The sequence below is a fragment of the Protopterus annectens genome, chromosome 2.part2 (genome assembly GCF_019279795.1).
Source record: "Protopterus annectens isolate FY-2018-M chromosome 2.part2, PAN1.0, whole genome shotgun sequence".
In the NCBI taxonomy this organism is placed as follows: Eukaryota; Metazoa; Chordata; order Ceratodontiformes; family Protopteridae; genus Protopterus; species Protopterus annectens.
The window spans coordinates 788,418,863-788,443,872 of NC_056730.1; positions in this window are offsets into that span (position 1 = coordinate 788,418,863).

Genomic DNA, 25,010 nt, shown 5'->3' on the forward strand with positions numbered 1-25,010 from the left:
AAATCTGGATTCCCTGCATTCTGCATAAGGCAATTGCTGGGGTTAGGCACTTTGTAAAAACTCAAGGGGTAGTGGATAAACTAAAGGGCTAGGCAGTAAATTGGAAATGACAGGATGGTCCAGCGAAACACAGAAATTGTCTGTAAGAAGTTACAGTATTTTGAAGGAGGGTACATGAAGATGTAGGTTTAGAAAGGAGAGATCTAAAATGGATCTCCAGGGGCCATTTTTTTTGTGGACCAGGAAAAAATAAGAGTAGAATCCCTTTCCTTCCTGTCCGGAGGGGACAGGTTCTATGGTGCCTAGCTTCAGAAGTTCTGACAAGACTTGTGGTAGGAGATGCATTTGATTTATGGGGGGGGGGATACTTCTCCTGGGTGTTTTTTCTTTCTAGGAAAGGAAGTACCCTTTTTGGATAATGGATAAGACCCATTGATCTGTGGTGATGGCTTGCCAGAGGGGGAGACAGTGCAGAAGGCATGCAGAGAGTGGAAGGTGGGCCAGGCAGTCACACATTATTGGGACCTCCTCTATCGTGAAAGGGTTGTCTGATTTGAGGAGGTGGTACATTAGGCCTGGATGAGGAAGGTCTTCTTGCCCCTCTTCTAGACCTGGAAGAGGAGGCAGCTGGCTGAGGAAGGTTGCACCTTTCAAAAGTGGTTTTAGCGGGGTAGTTCCTGTAATATTTGGGAATGGGGGACACCAGCAGGTGCTTGATGTCCTGTAATTCTTTACTTTTTTCCTGCATATTTTTGAAGAGCTCTGCAGATTGTTTTCCAAAGAGGAAGTTGTAATCCAGGGGGGGGGGGTTCAAGATTTTGGACTTTAAGTCCTCAGGTAGATTCTGCATTCTTAGCCAGGAGTATCTCCTAAGGGCAGAAGCAGATGCTGCAGAGCAGGCAGATGCTTCTTCAGCATTGTAGCTGCATCTGATTGAGTGTCTGGCTACTTGCTGAGCCAAGGACAGTTTAAAGGCCATGTCAGCCTTAATGGGACTGTCAGGCATAGAGGCCAGCATGGATGAGGCCTGTGACACTAAGTCTAGAGCATATTTAGTCATGTGGGTCTGATAATTTATGGCTATGAATGCCAAAGTGGAGGATATGTAAACTTTCTTTCCCATCCTAGCCATGTATTTGCTATCTTTATCAGTGGGTAGGAGGGAGGCGGAAGGCAGCAGCCAGGACTGTTTATCAGGAGCAGTGGCAATAACAGCTGAGTCAGCCAAGGGAGGTTTAACTAATAATTGTTGCTCCTCTGGCACTTTATAGGAGCTGTCAGGGCACTTGGGGGCTGGAAGCTGGGACACTGGAGCCTTAGAGGCTGAATTAAAGGCATCCAAGTAAACAGGAAGCACTGGAGGGACCACTGAGGGGGAGGGTGATTCAACTTGAAGCAGCTCAAAGTACCTGTTTTGGGTGTCAGTCATTTGGGAAGTATCCCATTTGAAGTAATCTTTCATCTTGGTGATGGTCTCACCAAAGGTAATATCCTCAGGGGAGGAATCCCCTTCTACAGATTCTTCATTGGGGGTAATACTCCTGGGGAGAGGCAATCTAAGATGTGTAAGAAATGAAGTCCTCTGAGGAAGAAAAGGAAGAATGATGCTCTTCCTTCCTAACCTGGGAGGTCCTGGGTGGGAGGGAAGAGGCAGAAGCAGGCCTAGGGCTCAATAAAGGCAGAGTAGAGGGGGCTGAGGCTGAAGGCCTAAGGGCCATGAAAGCCTGCATAAGTGAGGAAGTGAAAGCCTGCCAATCTGGAAAGGTTTCTTGAGAAGAGGAGGTATGCTTGTTTTTTTGTTTCTTTTTGGCTGAGGTGGAGGTAGGGACCAGCCTGGCGTCTGACTTGAAAGGCAACATTTCTGAAGGCTGGATCCTAGTTGGAGGTACCACAGAATCTGGTTCCCCCTCGACATCGATGGTAGTCAGTGGTTGGGCAATCTCTGAGGATGTGCCAGTCGTCAGCTGTTCAACAGCTTCCTCAAGGGTTGTCGTTGAAGTCGATGGAACTGCTGGGTGCTCCTCAACTCCTAAACCGGCAGTTGGCAGGAAGTTGGGAAGCAGAGTGGCAGGCGAGGAAGGCCTATGAGTCTTGGCCTTCTTTCATGGAGGTTCGTGTTCGGCCTCTGATGGGGGATCCATTCTAAGAGCTAACCGTTTTAGGTGCTGATTTTCTAGGTAAAGTTTATGGTGACTAGATGGCTGTGCAGGGTTTTCAGCACAAATGATTGACAAATCGAGCAGGAAGAATGGTCGTGCTCCTGGCCTAAGTAAAAAAGACACCTATCATGGGTGTCTTTATGTGGTATCTAGAACCCGCATTGGCACTTTCCCTTTTTACCTGACATCAGCTAAAGGCTACAACAACCAAGCTTAGGCAATAACAGTTAGCAAAAGAAGAAGAATTCAAAACCTAAGGGGTTACTTAGCTTTATTGATGCAATGTCTGTGAAGGAGCAATTGTATGATGCGTAGGTCGTCTGTGGCTGAAAAGTTCAGAGGATTGTGCGTGCAGTCATCACATTTAAGGCCAATGGTTTATGGCTCTACATGTGACATCCCACACAGCTGCAACAGCCAAGTTGATGCTTTTGTATAGGAGCCAACGTATGAGTCGCCTGAGGGCAGGAAATCCCACAACTGGAATACTGCAACATAGGAATAAAAGGACATTTGTCATTACAGGTGTAAAGTCATCAACATCACTGATGTAACTCAGTGACTAAATGACCATGATGTTGGCAAATGCTGTTTTGCAGCACTGAACACTAAATTAAAGGGCACAGTTTTTTACTTTAGTAATGTAACACTGTTTCTATGAGGTGTACTTTCTCCTTAACATATAATTTTTTTTGCTAGCACCTTTATAGCATTGTTTTAAGAATGAAGAACTGTGAGCCTGAACTTGAAAAATGTCTCATCACCTAAAAAAAACTAAAATGTATTTTCAGTATCCATTAGGCTAACTGTGCCAAAGTTAATCTAATGGAAATCAAATTGTTACTTCATCAACAGATGTTAGTATATCCTTATAACAACTCTCACAGCCATTTCTCTCTAGTGTATTCTCCTCTCTGTCTCTGCAATCCGTTTCTCTCACTTAGGGCACCTTGCAACTGTAAACAACTGCAAATATACTATTTTATTTCACTCCACTGCTTTTTACTGACTGTTAACTTTTATGGTCCTATTGCTTTCTTAGGCTAAGTTTTTGCCTTACTCCTGTAATTGATTTATAACTTGATTATGTGTGGCATATTTCTGCTTAAATGTATTTGTACAAAGTTGTATAATTTCTTTTTCCAACTAAGTATTGGAAAAAATGTAGATCTCTAATGTTAAACTGTTTCTTACTTTATTTAACATTCTTTTGGAGCTTTTCTCCTCAGGTCTCCACTGAAAAAGGACATCTGCCCAGTTGGACTAACCCGGTTAACAAATAAGAAAGAAAGAAAGAAAGAAAGAAAGAAAGAAAGAAAGAAAGAAAAATAAATTTTTGCATATCCTTCAACAATTACCAATGTTTCATTCTGGAGCACATACTTTTTAATTGCTTTCCCAAATCTTAAAAACCTGTAATGTTGTATTGTTCTCCATTTACCTCTTCATATTTCATCTTCGCTAAATGACAAGTCCACAACAAGCACATATATATCTGCCAATGCTGTCTTAGACTGATGTTCTTCTTTTTCATACATTTCAGTTCTATATATACTATGGTGCTGCTTTGATCTAAAAACATTCATTCTACATCAGTAGGTAGAATCCAAAGGTGCAGTGCGTTAGAAAATCAATAACATTGAAAATAAAAGATGCACTGAAGAGAGGGTTTCAATGGTTAAAAACAGAAATTAATTTATTAAAGTGTTGAGCGCTTTTGTCCCCCAGTAACCAGAGACTTCATCAGAATACAAATATACCTCTCTTTTACAATGAAGAAACAGGAGAATATGGTTCCTCCTGCCATTTGATTAACTCAGTCATTCACACTACCTTATTCATTCATGTCCCTAGCTTTACAGTCCCGTTTACAAAGTATGTTTTGGTTAGTTTGCACTACAAGCTCTTCAGTGGTACTATATTTTTCCAATAATTATAGCTAGTCTGTTGCCTAATAACTTAGTATTCATAAAAGCATAGAAAGAAAAGATTCCGGGTGAAACCTTCTTCCATTTATTATTTCCCTTCTGTTTCTTCCAGATCATAAGCTGAAAAGAGTACTATTGTATTATCTGAATATATCCTCTAACATCTTGTCTCCTAATTCAGATTCATTCTTATTTTCTTGATCAGTATATGTCTCATACTGCTTGTTAAACATATTACCTACTACAAAGCTCTACTGAACTGTACTCCCAAAGGCTTAGCATTCCCATTGGATGCATTTGAGCTCCATCCCATATCTGTGGGACAGAAGCTGTTGTCGTCAAGAGCTATTATTTAGGTGTTTAACATAACATTGTAATACAACTCTTCAATGTGCCTTGAATAGCAGTTTAGTGTATTGTACTACCTGTTGTAGTGATGCAGTTGGAAATCCCCTCAATTACTTGCATGCATCCCCAAAATATGCAGTGCTGTCAGACAGTCTGTCATGTCTGATTTACCCCAGCTAGGTTTTCAAAAGTAGAGAAATCTGAAGAAATTGTTTCTGCTGTATATCTGTAGGAGGAAGAAAGACCTATGCATCACCACTCAATAGTGCTGAACATACCAAACTGGATTCCATATAACCATATTGAATCTCTATTACAATAAAAGCCAAACAGTGACATTGTTATTAAAGATGTCTTTATTCTATCAAAGATACATTGATTGGAGTTCTTGAATAAATATTCTCTCTCTCTCTGAACTGGCTGCCAGCTCCCCTTATTGACAATGAATGCATTTGTGTAGCAGTAAAATAGTAGCAGGACTTTTAGCTTTATTTTAATGTTATTTTATATTGTAATTTTATTTTAGCAAGATGTTAACATTCAGAATGCTTAGCATTCCATTTTAATGTTACAATGGCCTTTGTAGTTGCAGTCCTTAGGTTAGACTGTCGACAGCAGGAACATTTGAAATTATATGACTAAAATATCATTTCAATATTTTACTGAATCATGTTTATGACTGTTGCATACTAGTTTAATATCATTCTGATGGTTAATGACAGCTTTAGCTTCAGAATACTTTTACCTGCTTAGGATTGCTTTAGTTTGCCTTGCTGGAAGACTGTTAAATGCTACATCTGAAGGTTTAAAGTACTGCTAGGATCTGCCCAGTGACAAGTAATACATTAAACTAAAGGTTAGGAAAATATTCAGATGCTGCTTCTACACCATAATTTTTATAATTTTGAATTATCGTTGTCATTCAGCAAAGATGTGCGGAGTCTGCATGTCCTCCCTGTGGTCGCGTGGGTTTCCTCCCACATCCCAAAGACATGCTGTAGGTGGATTGGACACACTAAATTGGCCCTAGGTGTGAGTGCATGCATGTATGTGCCTTCTGTGGAAGGTTGGGTGCTGGGCTGGCAACTCGTCACCGTAACACTCCACTGCCAATCATGAGTGGACGGTGATCTGCTGTGGCGACCCCTAACCGGGAAAATGCCAAAAGAAGAAGAAGAAGTTGTCATTCAGCAAAGAGATTTTTTTCCTGACCTACACAGTCTCATCCACCTCAATACACTTTTGTGTTTGTACACATGCCTATCAGTTTGTCAGTTTGCATTATCCATCCATTTTTTTAAACTAGTTACTCTGGAAATGCTCACTGTGGTGACCAGCTGGACATGGCAAGCCCTACCCAAGCAAAAGTCACCATCTCATTCTCTGGCATCTTTAGATATTGTCTGAGAGATATAATTCCTCCAATAGGTCCTGGGTCTACCTGAAGGCCTTATACCAAAGGCATATACTTGTTTTTGATCAGGCACTGGTATTCATTCTTCTTATAAAGGGACACTGAATACAAGTTATTGAGTAAGTAGTACATAATTTATTGAAAGTGTCCACTTAATAAGCTTTATGCTGAAGAAATGGCTGAAGAAGCCCACATCCACATCATATAATTGTAAAACATAGGCTTAAAGGATTTGTACCACTTAGTTTTGCTGTAATCGTGTTTCCATCATATAAATTGAGCGTTCAGATTCAGAAATATGCAATGTTTACATTAGTTACATCAGTGGAGCTATATTTATTTAGTTTAAAAATGCATTTGTATGTCCTGTATGCTGAGCAGCTGTCCAATTACTTCCTGATTCACTATCATCCAGTGGCTCCTTAATGAACATTTTTCATTCCAGAACAGAATCAATGTACAACTGCCACAAAAATACTTTATTATAGGCTACATTGCAGTGATTTACATACAGCTAGTTTTCTTCTGAGTGATTATTCTATTGTAGACATCTATTATTACAGTGTTATATCAGTGTTATTACACTTGCTATAAGTATTAAACAATTATCATATCCTGTTTTTCATTTCTCTTTTGTTACTTTTTATTTGAATGTAAGTGCAATCAGTTATTTGTTGATTTATTGACTGATTGGCTAAATGAGTGACAAACTGAATGTGTTGAAGTGTGAAATCTACTGTGTACTGTAGAACACATGCTGTTTTTTCACTCGTATCATCAAAAATGCTGGACAGCATGACTCAGAATAAGTAATTACAAGGCAGCTCCACAGTATGTAGGAAATGCAAACACAAGTTTATTAAATTTAATAACTACAGTAGCAGTGAAGAAACTAAAGTAAGAAACTTATATTTTACAATCAGGAGGCCCACTTTACATGACAAAAGCATATTAAATGCAAAACAGAAATGGTAAGAAAAATACTTTTACACATGATCTTTAAGCCACATTAATTTATAACCCCTATATAGACCTTAGTCTCATGCACAGCAATCTGAGATGTTATTACTATAATTACTGCCATGTGCTTTTTTTCATAGTTCTAAATTTAACATTCTCAATTAGATTTTCTGTTTCAAAATACAAGATCAAAAATAAATCCTCTTCATGAGAAATGATCTCCATTTATGAAGGTGACTCAGAACTCATCAACTGTATATTTTATGATTTAATCATTTCAAAAACAAACCTGACACCTCTGGGTGAAAAAAAAAATTCAGATCCTCATTTCCCATATGGGGGACTTGGGGTGAAATTTAATAAAGCCTACACATTTTTTTTCTGTGTAAGCATCATGCCGCACTGTTAACATGGCCACGAACATTTTTAGATTTAGTAAGCACCGCTGAGCGCGCCAACACGGAAACTTCTGTGGCATGCAAATCAGCTCATAAGCTGGTGAATCTCATGCAAATGAGGCAGGTAGAGTAATCCAGCAAGCAGATAGGCAGCTTCATAGACCCCGTGTCAGTGTTCTTAGTGTCCACGGAAAAACTCCATGTACAGGAATGTAGACAGACAAAAGGGGCTGTAAAAATGTAGATAGAGGGACAGAAATGGCATACCACATACAGATATGAGAGAAACTATCCTCTATGTGTTAGAAATATTAAAGGAAATAAGTTAAATTAATTGTTTTAATAAAGTGGGTAAGTTGGCACAATGTGCCGCAGTGTGAAAACATGCTTTATGAAAAAAAAAAAAAAATCAGAAAAAACAAAATTAATATTATCTGACAGAAATGTAATACAGGACCCTGCACAGAGTATCTGCAATGGTCCAATAGTGTATTGCTAATGAGGTAGGGCTTTGAACCGTGTAGTTTCCAGGCTATGAGCATAGATCCCTATGCAAATGAGGTGGAGTTACTGAATAGCATAAAGGGTTAACCTTGTCTTCATATCCCCTCCATGTAGGCAAAGAACTATGTTGGTGTGTACAGAGAAGGTAGCTAACATCAGAGAAGGGTATTCTAATAACTTCTAGCTTATTTCAGCTTAGCTGCACCTGTTAGCATGGTTCACCACCATACTGAGCGTGAACATTCACTGAGGTATGTGTGCACTAACTTCTAAGCTTTGTTTACTTATGTGGCATGTGTTTCACTGTGTTTATGTGGCATGGCACTATGCTGAGTGTGAAAATGTTAGTGATATACTAGACAAGTGCAGTGCATCATAGGTAGACAAGCACAGAGTGAGCACCTACAACAGAGCACAATAAAGTATGCATACACCCTACAATTTGATTCTTCTCACATACTATGCACCATTGGAATACAGACTTGGGAATTTTACCTGAAAGAATGCTAGGGGCAGCTGCAGGTCTGCTACATCAGTATCTGCTAGATGCTGAAGTCAGTGCTGCTGCTGTTGCTAACAATAGTCCTGGACAGAGAAGAAGAAGAGTGTTCAGGCCCAGGGTAACCTTCCAGGTGCTACATGTACTTGAAGATTGTAGAGAGCTACAGGGTGGACAGTGACATACTACAAGAGTTCACTGAACTTTGACGACCTCAACTCAGACACAGATCCAACAGAGGGGAAAGTATCCTAGGGGAAACAAAGGTATGTGTAACCATTACGATACTAGCTACAGATACCTTCCAAAAACCAACTGGGAACATGATGGGGGTCTCACAGACATCAGCATCCAGGGTACTCCACCAGTTCCTGGATACCATGCTACTACATGCTAGCGAACACATTTCTTTTCCCCTTACCCCTGTGGTGAGGGCCAGCAATATACAGCACTTCTGCCATGTAGCACACTACCCTGAGGTACTGGGTGCCATAGATTGCACTCATGAACACATCAGGTCACCACCCAACCACAAGGGGTACCACTCCATCAACTGCCAAGTCATGTGCAATGACTGTGTGCTGGCAGCCCTGGCAGTTATCACAACTCCCATATCTGGCATGCATCACGGCTGTACCAGATGTTTGCTAGGGGGACATTCTATATGGCCGTTTACTGGGGGACGCTGGCTATGCACTAGAACCGTGGATGATGTCACCCATCAGAAATGCATCCACACACTCATAGAAGAATGCCATAATGAGGCTTATGCACAAACTAGGAAAATCATAGAGTGTATGCGCTGGATTCTGAAGTCACAGTTTCAGTGCCTCAATATATGTGGTGGAACTCTGTAGTACACTCCAGCCACATGTGCACAGATATTCACAGTATGTGCCATGCTACACAATATGATTGTGTGGAAACAGCTGTAGCAGGATCAGCAAAGGGAAGGGATACACTGCCTAGGACACCACAGCCACACTCACAGGAGGACTCAGAGGAGGACCACCCCTGATGTTGTCCCTGTAGGCAGATGTAGGCATGCCCAGTACACCCTGGCTTTGGCTAAGAGGCAACACATAGCACATTCACTGACAGCCTAGTGCCCTAGAGAATGACACCTTACTCCTACTCACATACATATAGTAAAATTGTTGATGCCAGGCAACCCAGACAACCTGTACCTATCCATGTATTCACTATGTAATGCTTGCATCACACAGAGTCAGCCCTGACCTACAGTTCTGTCAACTGCTGCATTCATAAGGTAAGTCTCTAACCTACACACTTGTCAGGATTAATATAATATGGTATCGTATGTATGGATCTACTGCATTTATGCAAGAAAATATAGTGGGCTATTTGGACAACTGTAACATCCACATGGGACTACAGACAGCCAGCCTAATAGTATGTGTCCCCTAATAATCACAAGGCCTCATGATTGGAGTATTTTCTACATCATTCAAGGGAGAAGTTAATCAGTGGGGTCACATAATATTTGGACTACTGTCTATCCCAGCAAATCATGTTCTGTTGTTCCCCCACCCCCCAGCACAACAGTGTTCCCATATAACTGCTTTAACAGTAAGGCAGCAATGGTATATCAGAAGATCAGGCAATCTCAGGGCTGTAACATAGTACTCTAACATACATTGTATGTTCCACATAAAGCAGAAATAGCGTGCATATTTATGCTGTAGAATATGTGACGAATGGCTTCACTTTGTCTTGGCAGCCTGTGTGGCTCAGTGGGTTAGGGAATTTAGAATTGGAGATGTCATTGATGGTTCTAATCTGGTAGTATTCGCATTCTGTGTGTGGTGTAACATTATGAACCTCAGTCACATATTGAGTACAGCAGACAGCTGGGGAATGCCATGGACATTTTGAGTGAAGTGCGGTACTGCAGAAACAGGGACAGTTGTCAATGTAAGCAACATACCTCTCAAACTCTTAGTGCAAGAAATCTGGACAAAGCCCAACAAAATGGGGGGACAAAGGCCCAGAAATAGGGGCATTTTTCAAATACTGTTCTCATAAACTTAAAAAGTTGCTAGAATAGCAGGGTTTGTTTCAACAGACATTTTTTTGAGGAATTTGAAGCCAGAAACTCAAATGTATGTCATTATTTAGTGACTTCAGTCCTCAGTTAATCCAAGTAATTTGCTAGAAAACCACACATTTTATGAGGAACAAACCAAACTTATGAGCCAGAACTCTGGACATTCTGTGAAACTCTGGACAGTTGAGAGGTATGGTCTGTGGCACACAAAATCCTGGATGGGAGTACAGATAGGTGTGGCCTTGGAGTCAATTTACAAGTACTAACAGTCCCACTGGGCATGCCCAAACACTTAGTTAAAATGAGCACAATTCTGTTGCCTCATCATCAGAATGACCTGTTATGTATAGATGCATCTATACATACACACACACATATATATATATATATATATATATATATATATATATATATATATATATATATATACATCTGTCACTATCTCTCTCTCTCACATACATAGTATATCTATCACTATGTAGTTTCAAATAGATATATACCGATATACATATATATAGCTATATATATATATATATATATATATATATATATATATATATATATATATATATATATATATCACAATGATACATAGACTCTCCCCATACATCTACATAACACATATAGATATCATACACACACACAGCTACAGTTATAAATACAACCTTGTTAATTACAAAATTATGTGTACGGATATCTGTATTGTCCTACATACCCTAGTAATGGTGAGTAAATCTGCACTATCACACATCCATACTGTTGCTCAAAGGATCCAAACTAAGGGCACAGCAGTACATAATCTACTTACTTACAGACCCCTGTGCTTGCTGGATGTCACCACATAGAGAGATGCAGGAAAGCAGGTGGTGTAATGTATAATATTTTAAATGCACACATTGACAGGGAACATTGTTCTTGACCACAAGTTTGCCTATCTATCTGCAAGCAGCCACATATGGCCATACTGGTAACTGTACCCACATAGCTAGAATAATAACAGTTATCCCACTGCTAGGACACTAGATGCAGATAACAGTATGAAGCAATATCACTCTGCAGGCCACAGATGCTGTTCAACACAAGTCTAGTTTGCGTAATGCACAAGTACTGTGCCTGCAATCATGCATACAACAGACTCAACCTGTGGCATGTGCAATAAGTACTGTGATCTATAGTGAAAAAGACTAGATAGGTAGGGATTCTAATTTCACTCCAGGCTATTTGGTGTGCACATGTATGTATCCACCTGCAGAACAACTGCCATGCCCTAATGGGCTATCCATCTGTGATGGTTATGAACTTTTTGGCCCTGTAACTTGCTGCTTGCTTCCAAATTGCCCTCTTCTACAGGGCCTGATGATGTCATCTACCTTATGGCTACCAGCTGATAGTGTAGTATTGGACTTACTCTGTGGTGTCTGCAATAAGTACTAGGATCTATCCTGAGTAAGCCTAGATTGATAGGAGTTCTAATCTCACCCCAGGCTACTTTGGTCCTGTAACTTCCTGCTGGGCTTTAAACTGCCCTCTTCTACAAGGCCTGATGATGTCATCCACCTTAAAACTACCAGCTGATAGTGTACTATTGGACTTACTCTGTGGTGTGTGTGATAAGTACTGAGATCTATACTGAATAAGACTAAATAGATAGATAGGGGTTCTAATCTCACGCCAGCCTACTTTGTTCACATCTGTGTGTGTGCACATCCCCTGCAGAACAACTGTCATGCCCTCATGGGCTATCCACCTGCAATGGTTATAAACATTTTAGCCCTGTAACTTGCTGCTAATCTCCAAACTGACAGCTTCTACAAGGCCTGATGATGTCATCCACCTTAACACTACCAGCTGACAGTTTAGTAATAGGCTTAAGGTGTGGTGCATGCAATACGTACTGTGATCTATAGTGAATAACACTAGATGAGTAGGGATTCTACTCTCACTCTAAACTACTTGGTGCATGTGTATGTCCAGGTGGCATAAATATGATCAACTTTGTAATTTAGAAATAGGTATGTTTTTGCAGTATTTTATTTGTAGCATGTGATGTTGCCGCCCAAAGGACTGACCGCAATAAGGTCTGGTGATGTCATCAAGCATAATATGTCCTGAACTGATAGTACTAGCACACATCAGGTGTGCTGCGAGCATCACATACTGTGATCTGTAGTGTGCACCATTACATAGGTAAGTGTTCTCATCTACATTCAGTCAACTTGCACTATATGTGTGCTTTGGGATGTCCTGTATGCAGTGATTGGAAGAGGTACTAGACTCAATGTAGCCATGTTTGTGTGCAAGCCTGTTAGAGCATTTTTCATCATGTTACAAAACAAACATCATTTGAACTTCACTAGCATAATGACCATACAGCTCTCACAATCATAGACATCTTTATACCCAGTTACAGGATCAGCAAATATTTACCCAGTCCGAGAGGAACGCAGGCAGACACCCTGTGTTGAGATGATGGTCACCCAGCCAGTCAGACAGATGGCGTGCACTGAAGTGCTCTGTGTGCCATTAGGCAAGGTTCTGTTTCAAGGGTGTGTTTAAGTCTGATGGAAAAAGCTCTCCCAGAAGCATGTAGTACTGACATTGCATATGAGGTTAATATCCTTACAGTGAGTTATCCATCTACTATGTCTCCTACACATAGGCAGCATATGCAATCAAACAGGGCCACACATTGCCCCATATGCAAGGAACAGATCTATACCTCTCAACCTCTTAGTGCAAGAAATCTGGACAAAGCCCAATAAAATGGGGAGGACAAAGGCCCAAAAATAGGGACATATTTTAAATATTGCTCTTATAAACTTGGAAAGTTGGTATAGTAACATGATTTGTTTTAACATAATCTTCCAAAGGATTTGAAGTCTTCAACTCAAACGTATGACATTATTTAGTGACTTCAGTCCACAGATCATCCCAGTGATTTGCCAGAAACAACAAATTTTTTGAGGAACAGGCCAAAAATATGATCCAAAAATCTGGACATTCTGCAAAAATCTGTACAGTTGAGAGATATGCACAGATCACCTATGAGTACTCTATATGTCACAGATGATGCCCACTGAACACATACTGAAGACGTGAAGTGTCTTTGTGAGGTACAGCACTGTTGAGTGTAATTGCCAGTACTGCTTGGAAAGATAGATCACCAAATGACTACTGCACTCAGATATTGACATGCTGAGGGAAGAGTACTTGGAATTTTTAAGTATGTCACCTACAGGTGATTGTGGCCTCAGTCATGCCATATGAATCCTGCCATACCACTGTAGAGACATAGTCATCTGAAGCACATTAGGTGTAAACATGTGTGGCCAAGACTGTGAGCCCAGTTTGTTCACCCCTGAGTATGTACATCACATGTTGTAACTAATGTGCTACTTACCAGTTACATAGGTCTAACTGATGGAAATGATGCTACATAAATATTTGCATGGAGTTTATTGTCATCAGTATGTCAATAGACATGTGTTTGCAATACTCTCTTGCAGGACTGTGGCATACCAGAAAGACTCTGTGAGTGCTCACAATTTGAAGGCATCAGCTAACATTGTTAGCCACACTCAGTCAGTAGTCACATGTATTGTGGTTGAATGGATTTGAAGCAGTACAGGACCCAGGGCTGCTCCCTGATGAGCACTGATGCTTACAGATCAGCTATTGGAGGTGGCTGTCCCTATGTTGAGTATGTGTGCCAGCAATGGGCCACTCAGTGACCCCTACAATGACAGTATCATGGATGCCTAAGTGGGTGCTTTGCAAATGTTGCCTGAGTGAGGGATTAGCCAGATGGCTTGGCTCAGTCTAGTTGTATGCCCTGATGTACACTCACCCAGGTTCATGGTGACTGCCTCAGAAATGTCCACTACATGTAACAGTCCTGCTCCCCCTGTCACACATCTAAACTGTGTACAGTCAACTGTGTGTAGAACACATATATGTGTGCTGATCAGCTCCATGATGCTTGACCCTACGAGCATACAGATATAGATACTCAGACAAAGAGGTTATACTTATGTTGATCACTGGATTTACCACTTCTGTGCAAGGGTAGAACAGTGGCCATTGTCCACTTAGCGGGTGTGCAGCCAGTAGTGTCAGTATGATTGCAAGAGTTTCCCAGTTGTGTAAGTCATCCTTGTCAGATCACATATGGGATGCAGCCTGGAATGTTAGCATATGCAATAGATGCTGTGTTACTTCCAGTGAGTGGCCAATTACAAACTGCTCTGTATATATGGAAGTTATGGGACAGGTTGCAGGAATGACATGTGTCACATGTGGTGGGGACAAGGGAGTGTAGTTGACACAGACAGTGTGGGTGTACAGGTTAGGCATGAGTACAGACCCATCATATGTGGCATCATGACGTATGAAGTCACCGACAATCTGAGCCTGTCCTTTGAGGTCACACATGTAACTACACTGTGCATTGTGGTTCTGCTTTGTGTGGGTGGCTACGTTTGCCACTTACTGTGTCTACACAACATCATAACAACACTATGTGCTTCTTTTAGTTGAGGATGTAGTACCTCCATGTTAGGGGGTTACACCCTCACCCCAACTGTTACACAGCACTGTCCACCTGCTATTGTGCAGCTTGTTAGTGGCAGTTTTCTGCCCATCAGGTTTGTTGAGCCATGATGAGCCTGTGTCCCTCCTGTCATGTACAGCTGAGTTCATGCAGTTGTAATGCTGCTGAATTAATGCATGGGTGTAGAGCTCTGCATATCTGCCTGTCCCATCTGAATGGGAGGTGCAGTCACGCTATGACAACCATCCCACAGGAAGTAATACATGGCTGTCTTGACATATATGTCTGCATTGTCTGCAAGGGGGATACCTAGGGGGAAGATCACACCAGGGAGGCCCTCACATTGGGAGGGACTGTACTGGTCACCCATATTGGTAAACACATAATGCACTATGTTGATTCCCTGTGTGGGGATGTCACTGTATTGCTGCAGGGCATTGTAGGTAAGGATCTGGACCATCCTTTGAGCAAGTGAGCCACAGCATGATTAAGTTACACAGTGTGTACATATTACACTTCCCTAACATGTTTGTGCTCTGTACAGACACCTTGCATGACTCTCTTCTTGCAACATGCTGGAAGTAACTGCAGTACTTACTTGCACAGAGGACAACTGAGTCATGTCAGTTGGAATGCCATGATTGGAGTTAGCATGGATATGAGCATTTACACAGTTGTACACCTACCGACACTAGACCAAACACTGCTACTTTTGCTCCAGGCCATTTCATGCCTACTGATTGTAACCAAAGGAGCCCATTGACTGTTACACTATGCAATGGATGTCGGACATATGTCTCACTCCATCAACAATGGCTTGAGAAGGTGTATGACAATATTATGCCAGCAGGCCTTGCTGGAATCTGTGTATGTCATGTACAGAGTGTTATGTCAGCTGGTGGATAGGTAAGTCTGTCACAGTCATACTCTGGTAAGATAGCATTGGGAGACCTATGCCACAATGATGCCAGTCACCAGTCTAGTTCACCATCCTCCATTATTGGCATACCTCATCTACCTATTCCCTCTCTGCAGTCACAGCCACTGTCAGTGACTTCTCACTGAATACATTAGCAGGGGATTGCATATCGGTAGCTGTCACAGAATCCCACACATATCCAACAATTGTACTCTGAGCCACTGGCAAACTGCCAACAACTGCACAGTACCATCCTGTGGGAAATCATCCACCCCTGAAAATTATTGTAGTGTCTTCACACCACACAAAGTTGAGCCATTACACAGGGGATTATGGACACAGACAGTAATGTAGCCTTTGACGCTCACTGGTTGGTAAGATGTGGAGATGCACTCATTGTTTTACAACCTATACCGACAGGTTCAGGATGTACATCCCAGACTGTCACTGCTATAGTGACTGTGGTAGTCATCGCAACAATCATTGTGTGCAATGGCACCCTTACTATATCACTATGCAGGCATGCCGTATACCTGTAGCAGTCACACAGGTCCCATGGTACATCAATATACAGTGTAGATTGCCTGTTCTATGGAGTCTGTGTCAGAACCATAAATCTGTAGTCTGTCTCCTAAATGCTTTGGAGGGGATGTATATGGGTCCATACAGGGAGGTGTCAGATCCCACTGTGTACCTCCCATGTATCCATGATAGGACTAATACAATGTCTCACCTGTTCTACATGCCTACAACATCACTGTGGTATTCATAGTACATGCTGGAGAGAGAGGTATGTAACGCAGACAGTAAACCCTACAGAAAACATGCCACCCATGCATATGAAACACACATCTGCTGTGACACAGCATCTGCAGGTTACAAAATGGGATGCAGAACACACCATTCATAACTGGTGTCAAGTAACTGTCTGTACTGGACACAGGATATTTGTAGATGGGCCATCTCTGCCAGGACACCTTGTAGATGTGTGTGTCCCCAAAAGCCTGGTGACACTTATCACAGGTAGCAGACCTGTTCACAGATTAGGGATGCATGAGTATGGTGAATGGTCCCATTGTCCTTGTTGGCCTGTTATACACATATGAACCTATGGAGTCATGCACTTATAGTGCTGTACCTTGCTGAAGACATATTTGTGCTGTGCAGACATGCCATCCTGTGCTGCTATATTGTTGCTGTGTATCCATAGGTTATCCCAACAGACTCCTGAAACAGAAACAGAAACAGGTCCATGACACACCTGTCATTGTGTAACTATACAGCCATTACAACATCATACAACATAAGGTACACAAAAGTATGTTGCGTACTTGTGACAAATGCCAGCATACAGTATCTGTCGTTAACCACCACATGTGGTATGGCAAAACAACACTGCATTACACAAGTTACTTATAGTCACCCTGTGCATCAGACACATAGCTTCATTTCCCTGCAACGATGAAGAGAATGACAGGAATGTGGCACAGGTGTCATCACTTGCACAGGGTGTTGTGTGGGGGTGCACGAGGCCTTGGCTGACCCAAAAGGTTGACAGCATGTGTGTGAGTCAGGAAGGGAAGCAGGTAAGATGGACCAAGGAAAGGTGCCATGTGTGTCTGTAGCTAGCCTGAATTTGACATTGGTGTGTGAGTATGGGCGTGTACACACTCAAGCTCAGTGCTAGACCCACATGTGTGTATCTTGGACAGCTTTTGACCATACATGGTAGAGTTGACAGCTCACCATCTCCATCCCTGAACACAGGAACTGGCTCTGCCAGGAGTTGCACTGCCACCTCCATACCCAAGGTTAGGAGTGGTGCTAGTACCTCATGGTGACTAGTGTCTGCTGGGACTTTGTCCCTCACAGGAATGCCCCGGGCCATGAGCCCACCACCTGCCATGTCATGGTGTGGACAGCACACTCTCTTCTGTAGCACTGGATGTACTGCCACTATGGGACCGTGATTGTGCATGGCCACATGGGCTCTCAGCAGATGGGGTTTCTGACTTACTTCCTTGAGTCTGACAATCAACTCCAACCACACATTTCAGCACAGACAATGTGCGGTCCAAGACAGACACTGCCTCAGCCCACCTTCTGTCCACTGCATCAGTCAACCAATCCAGGGTGTCCCCAATGTGGTGGAGGCAGTCACAGATGTCAGACTGTGCTGCATCCATAACCCTAAGCATACGTCTGGTGTTCCATTCAGAACATGCCTGTGCTTGCATGATGGCTCCAAATATTTACCAAATGACCTGTGATGTGACAACTGCAACAGGTGGTGGATGGATAGCAGACCTCCTACAAGTATCCCTGTCAGTCCACCTGTGTGGGACCTCACCAGCTCTCTGGCTATGGCCAGTGTCTACACTCACTGGAGCCATAGTTGCCACACTTTCCTATTCAATGTCCCCACCTGCTGACTGCCCAATATCTATAGCCTCTGGGGACTGAGTATGTTTGGGCATACTGACTGTGTGTGGTGATAATGGAGGTAGATGAGGGATGTCTACCTCTGGGACAGATTTAGCCCCCAACACCCCTACTTGTGCCTCACTGTGACCACCATCATCATCAGAGTCCAAAGGGACACTGACATCAGGTTGTGTAAAGGACACACACCAACCCCCCCCCCCGGTCACCTGTGATAAGAAAAAAAAAAGCGATACATGAATACCTGCAATATTGTGTATGATAAATCCACTAATACTCATAATAACAATGACCCAAAACTGGATTAGTGGTCAAACATTGTCCTTCTCTACTTTTATCCAAAAAAGACTTCCTCAGAACAAAATACAAACTCAACTCAAGACCTTTATAACAATCACTTCAAGTAAATCAAGTAAAACTTGACAAGTAAAATTTACCTTTTAATTAATCAATATCAAACTATACTTGATAAAACAAGACATAAAAACCCAGCACACCTATCTTAACAAATATATTGAAATACATGTTTCTCTGCCTAATTTAGGTTCCTTTCAATCTTTTGTTTTTTAAAAGGCATTATAGAGTAATTGCCTCGTTTAAACCAGGAGCCTTATCTGCTCTTAACTGTCACTGCCAAAGTGTTTTTTGTGTTCACCTACTCTCCTGTGATTACCCCCTCTAAGATCCTTAGGTACCTGTTCCAGACTAGATAATAAAAACATTCTACTCTGTTTACACGCAGAAGTATGTTTAAACAGGATATTATTCTGGCCCTTAACATTAATAGAATATAAATGTTCTTTAACAAAACAGTGTCATGCTTACCAGGAGCAAGACCACAGCCTTAGCCAATACCTGTCGGACCTGTGAAAAGTTGATGGAGGGTAATGTAAGTACCAATTCATGTTGCAGCACAACAAGGTAATACATCCATATATCTCACATTTACAGTAGCTACTCTGTTACTTATTTTGGTCACCTTCTGAGTATGAGAGTGCAACTGACGTTAACCCCCCAAAGAACAAAGTCCTGACACCCACATAAAAGTATATACAGTCTGATACACTGGCTGCTACATTATTAGAATGCTGATAACAGTAAGCCTACCTGCATGCTACTCTGCTGGAAACTGTGGCACCCACTTCCACGATGTATGGTGTGAAGGACCTCTGGGAGCTGTTGTGTGTGCCTATGTTCACCAGGAATTCCTCAGTGGCTGAGAATGGTTGTTCCACTGCAGGCTGTCCACCAGTGATAGCACGATCCCTGGCTACATCTGCTGCCCTTTGTCATGCAACATTGACCATGTCTGTTGGGTGGTGTCAAACCTGCTCATATGTCCTGCCCTGATTGCCCATGCCATTCACTTCACAGACAAGGTCTGCCCACAATGCAGCCAGCCATTCCCTGTTTTGCCTCCCCATGGACAGTATGATGTGATGATGTTGCCTTAGTCCTTCCAGTATTAATTCCATTTTCCACATCAGAGAAGCGTGCATGGCATCTAGGGTACATGATTCCTGAAACATAACAAAAAGGGAACACATTACATGATCACATATGTGGAAATATACTATGTAGAGATACAGCAAGAAAAAACTGACTGCAATTGTGTGGATACAACTGAGGTAATGGCAACAGTCAGGTATTCCCATATGTGGCATGACAGATGCTGCTGTATGATCATACACCCAACACTTGATTCTACCGTGGTGTGTCTCCTACAGGCAACCACTGATAATATGTCATAAGAACAGTGCCACACAAAGTGTGCTATAACAACCACTATAAATAGACAGTCCAATGAGACCAGTGTGCCACAATGACAATTGACAATGCACCCTTGATGCATTGTACATCCTGTGTAGTTGTAAGATAGCAGGACATCAATGACATGTCATTATCAGAGGTCTAAGACAGACTTAATGTTGTAATCCCTATTCTCCATATGTCTAGTCATCCATCTGCATCCTGTTGTACACAAAATCATTTACATACCTGATAGAGTGCAGTACTCCTCTGTTTATATTCAGTGAAAGTAAAGTTTTCACAAAGGCATGCTCTGTGTGAGGAAAGTCTCATACAGAATGGTTCCCCATAGCCAGCTGCTTGCCTTTTAAACATGCTTCTCATCAGCAGGTGATTGCCTCTAAACCAATCTGTGGGTCTGAAATGCTAATTGCAGCCAACACAGTTGACTTGCGCTATCAGCCAGTGACATGCAACCACTGTACAATATATAAGGCCTTCATGTAGATTAGGGACCCTTTCTGATATGTTGTGCTGAACAGTATTGGGGTGAGGAAACTATATTGTCACAGAGGATAGTTCTGTAGCAGAAACCTTTACAAACAGATGTGTGTGCTACAGGCTGCAGCTGCTGCTGTAGGTAATAGTCATAGGTAGAGAGTGTGAACACTTTGGAGGACAACAAGCTGTAGGAGTAACTGTGGGAGCTCTGTCGGCCTTGTTATAGAGGCAGATCCAGAGTGAAGCTACCCTTTCCACTCCAATTAAGGAATGTGTTTAAGGTAAGTATGTTATTTAATGGTATCACTATCAGAGTACTTGTCAACATATTTGGTGTGTCCTTGAGTAAGATGGGGTATAAATATAAGAATATGCTCACCATTTGGGCAACTACCAGGCCATGTGTTACAGTCTGGTAGTAATTTTCATCATGTATGAGGGCAGGCTTTGTTACATGTAGGGACTTCCAATGTGTATGATAGCTGTGCAGCTGTGATAATGTGCACAGTGACTTTGGAAGGATTGTGCAGTGTACTGTGACATTAGTGGTCCTCATTTGCAGTACCTGCATTGACATTCTCTATGAATGCATAATTAATGCATGATGTGACACTTTATGCAGATATAGGTTTGCTATGGGGATATGCGAAGTGTGCTCCTACCTGCAGGTCTGTGATTTCCATCAATGAAAAGCAGACATGCCATTTTAAATGCATTGTGTGGATAAAGAGTGCATGACTCAGTCATTAATTGCTGCTTTCACAGTACTGTACATTCACTTCTGCACACCACTGGATTTGAACCTAGGACTGTGTGTGGCAAAATGCACTGCTTGCAAGTTAAGTAACAGACTGAGCTACTGTGTATTTGCAAGATATATGTGAACACATACAGGCTGTGACATACAGTTTCTACATCCATATGTATGTGTGCACCAGGGTCCCAGTTGAACATGTATTTTGCCATTAATGCCTTAGCAGGTGGGTTTTAGTGATGTACTATTGCACCATTGTCCAAGGTACACTCCCATTTTTTCCATTACTATTTAATCAAGTTTGGGTGGTGTGGGGTGGTGCACAGCTCTGCTGAAACATGCTTAATGACTGTAACTGGCAATTTCTATGTTTTGTTTAAACCACCTGCTTTGATTAAGAGTTGTGTGGCATGGCAGATTAATGCAGTGGTCTACAGGTGCGATGGTCTTGAGTTCAAAATATGGAACAGGTGTTTATTTTGTAATTGTGTATTACAAGTTTAAAAACACATATAGTCTATATAACTCTAGCATTGCTTAGGGAAGCTGCACAATACAGCTCATTGTACAGCAACTCGCTAAAAAAAATAAAGAAAAGAAAAATGGGGAGATAGGAAAGTGGTGAAATGGGGTGCAAGCAGGGGGAAAACATAGTGAAAGGCAGGTAGTGATCTGCAGTAAGGGTGTAGGAATGAACCATAGCTATCCATTTATTGTACAGCAATAACTATTGAACACAACACCACACAAACTAGGTATCAAAGAACAAAGAAGCCAAGCCAGTAATCCACTCCAAAATGATTTATTAAGCACTTTCGTCTCAAAATAGAAACTTTATCAGACTCTGATGAAATTTCTATTTTGAGACGAAAGTGCTTAATAAATCATTTTGGAGTGGATTACTGATTTGGCTTCTTCGTTCTTTGATACAGCAATAACTATGCACTTTGACAGAATTTATGCATGACTTTTAACTCTGAACCCCAGAGAGAGGAGTGAGGACAATATAACTGCATTGTCAAGCCAGTTGGATCAAATTACGTATGTCCAGTGGACATGTGTGCAAAATGGAGAACTGTGTATGGGACAATATATATATATATATATTTTTTGGGACAGCTGCACTTTTTTTTTTTAAATGAGAGTGGAATGTTGGGGAAGAGATATAGGTATGTGTGAGGGAGGTAAGTTGGGTAGGTGAGGATGCATTTGCAGAGAGACAAGACAGACAAGACAGCAGACAGGGCCAGTGTGTGACACATGAGGGGGTGAACACCTTGGATATGGAGAGTGTTTTGGAATCCAAGTCCCATGTGCCTCCAGATGGCAGCAGCATGACTCAAGTCCCCCCTCATGGGACTGTTGGCACTGTCCTTCACTGCCCCAGGGGTGGCAGTGCTGGAGGCTGGGCACCAGGGTGAGACAGAGTATCCTGCACACTAAGACCAGCAGCTCATCCTTGGTGACAACATCCCCTCCACTACCTTTCCCATAGGGGGGCCAGACCCTGTCCAGTGGGGCGGTACTATCCAATGCTGCAGGTAGTGTAATGGCAGCAGAGGGGGCACCACCAGTCTGAGTCCGGTTGAGGCAAGGCAGGTGGATCAGCTAGAATCAGCCTACCTTGATGTGCTGTTGTAAATGAGGTATAGCAATAAGTTAAGGTTAGTAATAACCAAACCATTGTTACTATTAACAGAATGGAACATCATTTTAATTAATTCAAATACATATAAATGTATATTATGTGTAACACAACAATAAATAACATAACAGTCAGTATGTTAACGGCATGCCAGTAAGGAGTAAACTATAAGGCCAACAAAACAGTTAGTTTAACAAAATATGTTAATATTGAATCATAATAAAACATAACAATACATGACATTTTACAAAAATATAGTTTAACAAAGTATTTTAATATTAAATCATAATAATAACAATAATAAATAAATGAAGATAAGGGGTGGTGAGATAGAGAAACAATCCATTACTGACAATGCAGACTATATCCCTGAAAACACTGATATTAAATAATCTGCAGGCGTGTAGTGTCAGCTTTCAGTACAGTGACTACAATTCTCCTATAGCTGATGCAGCTTGTACATACCTCTCAAGCTGTTAGCATGGGTCAGTATGGCAGAACAATAACAAATGCAGGTGCACAACTACACAAAACACTTTCACATAATGTAGGCTTCTATAACTACCAAGGTGTTCTGTAAGCAGATTTGGTAATACATTGCATTCCAAGTAATTATTTTTCTGGTAATCCTGTAACAGACGGATTAGGCAGTTTTAATTACATTACATTACATTACTTGAAATTGTGACACTTGAGAGGCATGCTTGTGTACAGTGCATAAACTAGACATCTGTCATGTCTTAGTTGTCAGGCATGGAAATAGAACCCAATAGCTGTGACTGCAGGGGACATCTGCAAGAATGTAACATTGACTGCAACAGCTTAGTAGAAACATGCAAGGAATACATCTGTTCTGGGAATATGTAGACAGATGTATTTATGAATCAACAATGCTGCTTAACACTTTATTGGTATTGCTGATAGATGTCTGGGAATTGTTAGCACAATCATGTCTGCTAATAACATGGGCTACCTCAACAATAAATCATTTGTTCCTTGAGTGGGAGAAAAAGACAGCATTATGTGACTGAATTCATTTTGCATTCTAGAAATATTACAGTGCCATACTTTTTTGCAGTGACAGTAGAGCACACATGCATGGAATACAGCCGTACTGCATTTATTGAAACAGATTTCTTTAGGAATCAACAATGCTGCTTAACACTTTATTGATATTGCTGATAAGTGTCTGTGAAATGTAACCACAATCATATCTGTTTATAACATGGGCTACCTCACCCATATACTTTTTGTTCCTGGAGTAGGAAAAAAGACAGCATTATGTGACTGTATACATTTTGCATTCCAGAGCAATTACAGTGCAATACTTGACTGCAGTGACAGTACAACACGCATGCATAGAATGTAGCCACACTGCATGTATTAAAACACATTTCTGTAGGAATCAACAATGCTGTTTAACACTTTATTGGTTTTGCTAATAAATATCTGTAAAGTCCACACAATATCTGCCCAAAGAGTGGGCTACCTCACCCATATACCTTTATTACCTGAAGTAGGAGGAACATAGAGCATTATGTGACCGATACTGGCCTGGAGACAGCCTTGAAGTATAATTTTTAACTATAAGTTAAAAAATGCAGTTTGCAGGCCATTATTTTGGCATTCTACAGCTATTACAGTGTTACACTTGACTGCAGCAACCTTACCATAGACAAGCAATTCATACAGCTCTACTGCAATGGTTATGACAACACAATCCTGCTGTACACCATTTTGCTTACTGTTATTGGTATGGTTTATTGTGTATTGCAATACCATTGTTATTGTTCATTTATTGCACTACAGCTCTAATTGCCCATTTACTGAACTACAGTTCTATTTGCCCATTTATTGCACTACTGTTTTATTGTGTATACTTTATTGCAGTAAATGCTTTACTCTTTTTTGCTTATTGCACTACAGTCAGTATAATAAATACATACATACCACACTCACAGCACAACGTGGTCAGGTGCCCAGCATGGGATTCGACATTGTGAGTTTTCTCAGCAACTGTTGGGGAGAAGCACACCATTTTTCACACCAGTTTTGCAGATATTCAGCTTGCATATTTGTAAAACAGTAAAAAACAAACTTACATATTTGTGGGGCATTCCCAGTTCTGGCTTCTTGGGCCCAGGTGTCCAAGGTTCCCCTCTTTCACCTCTTC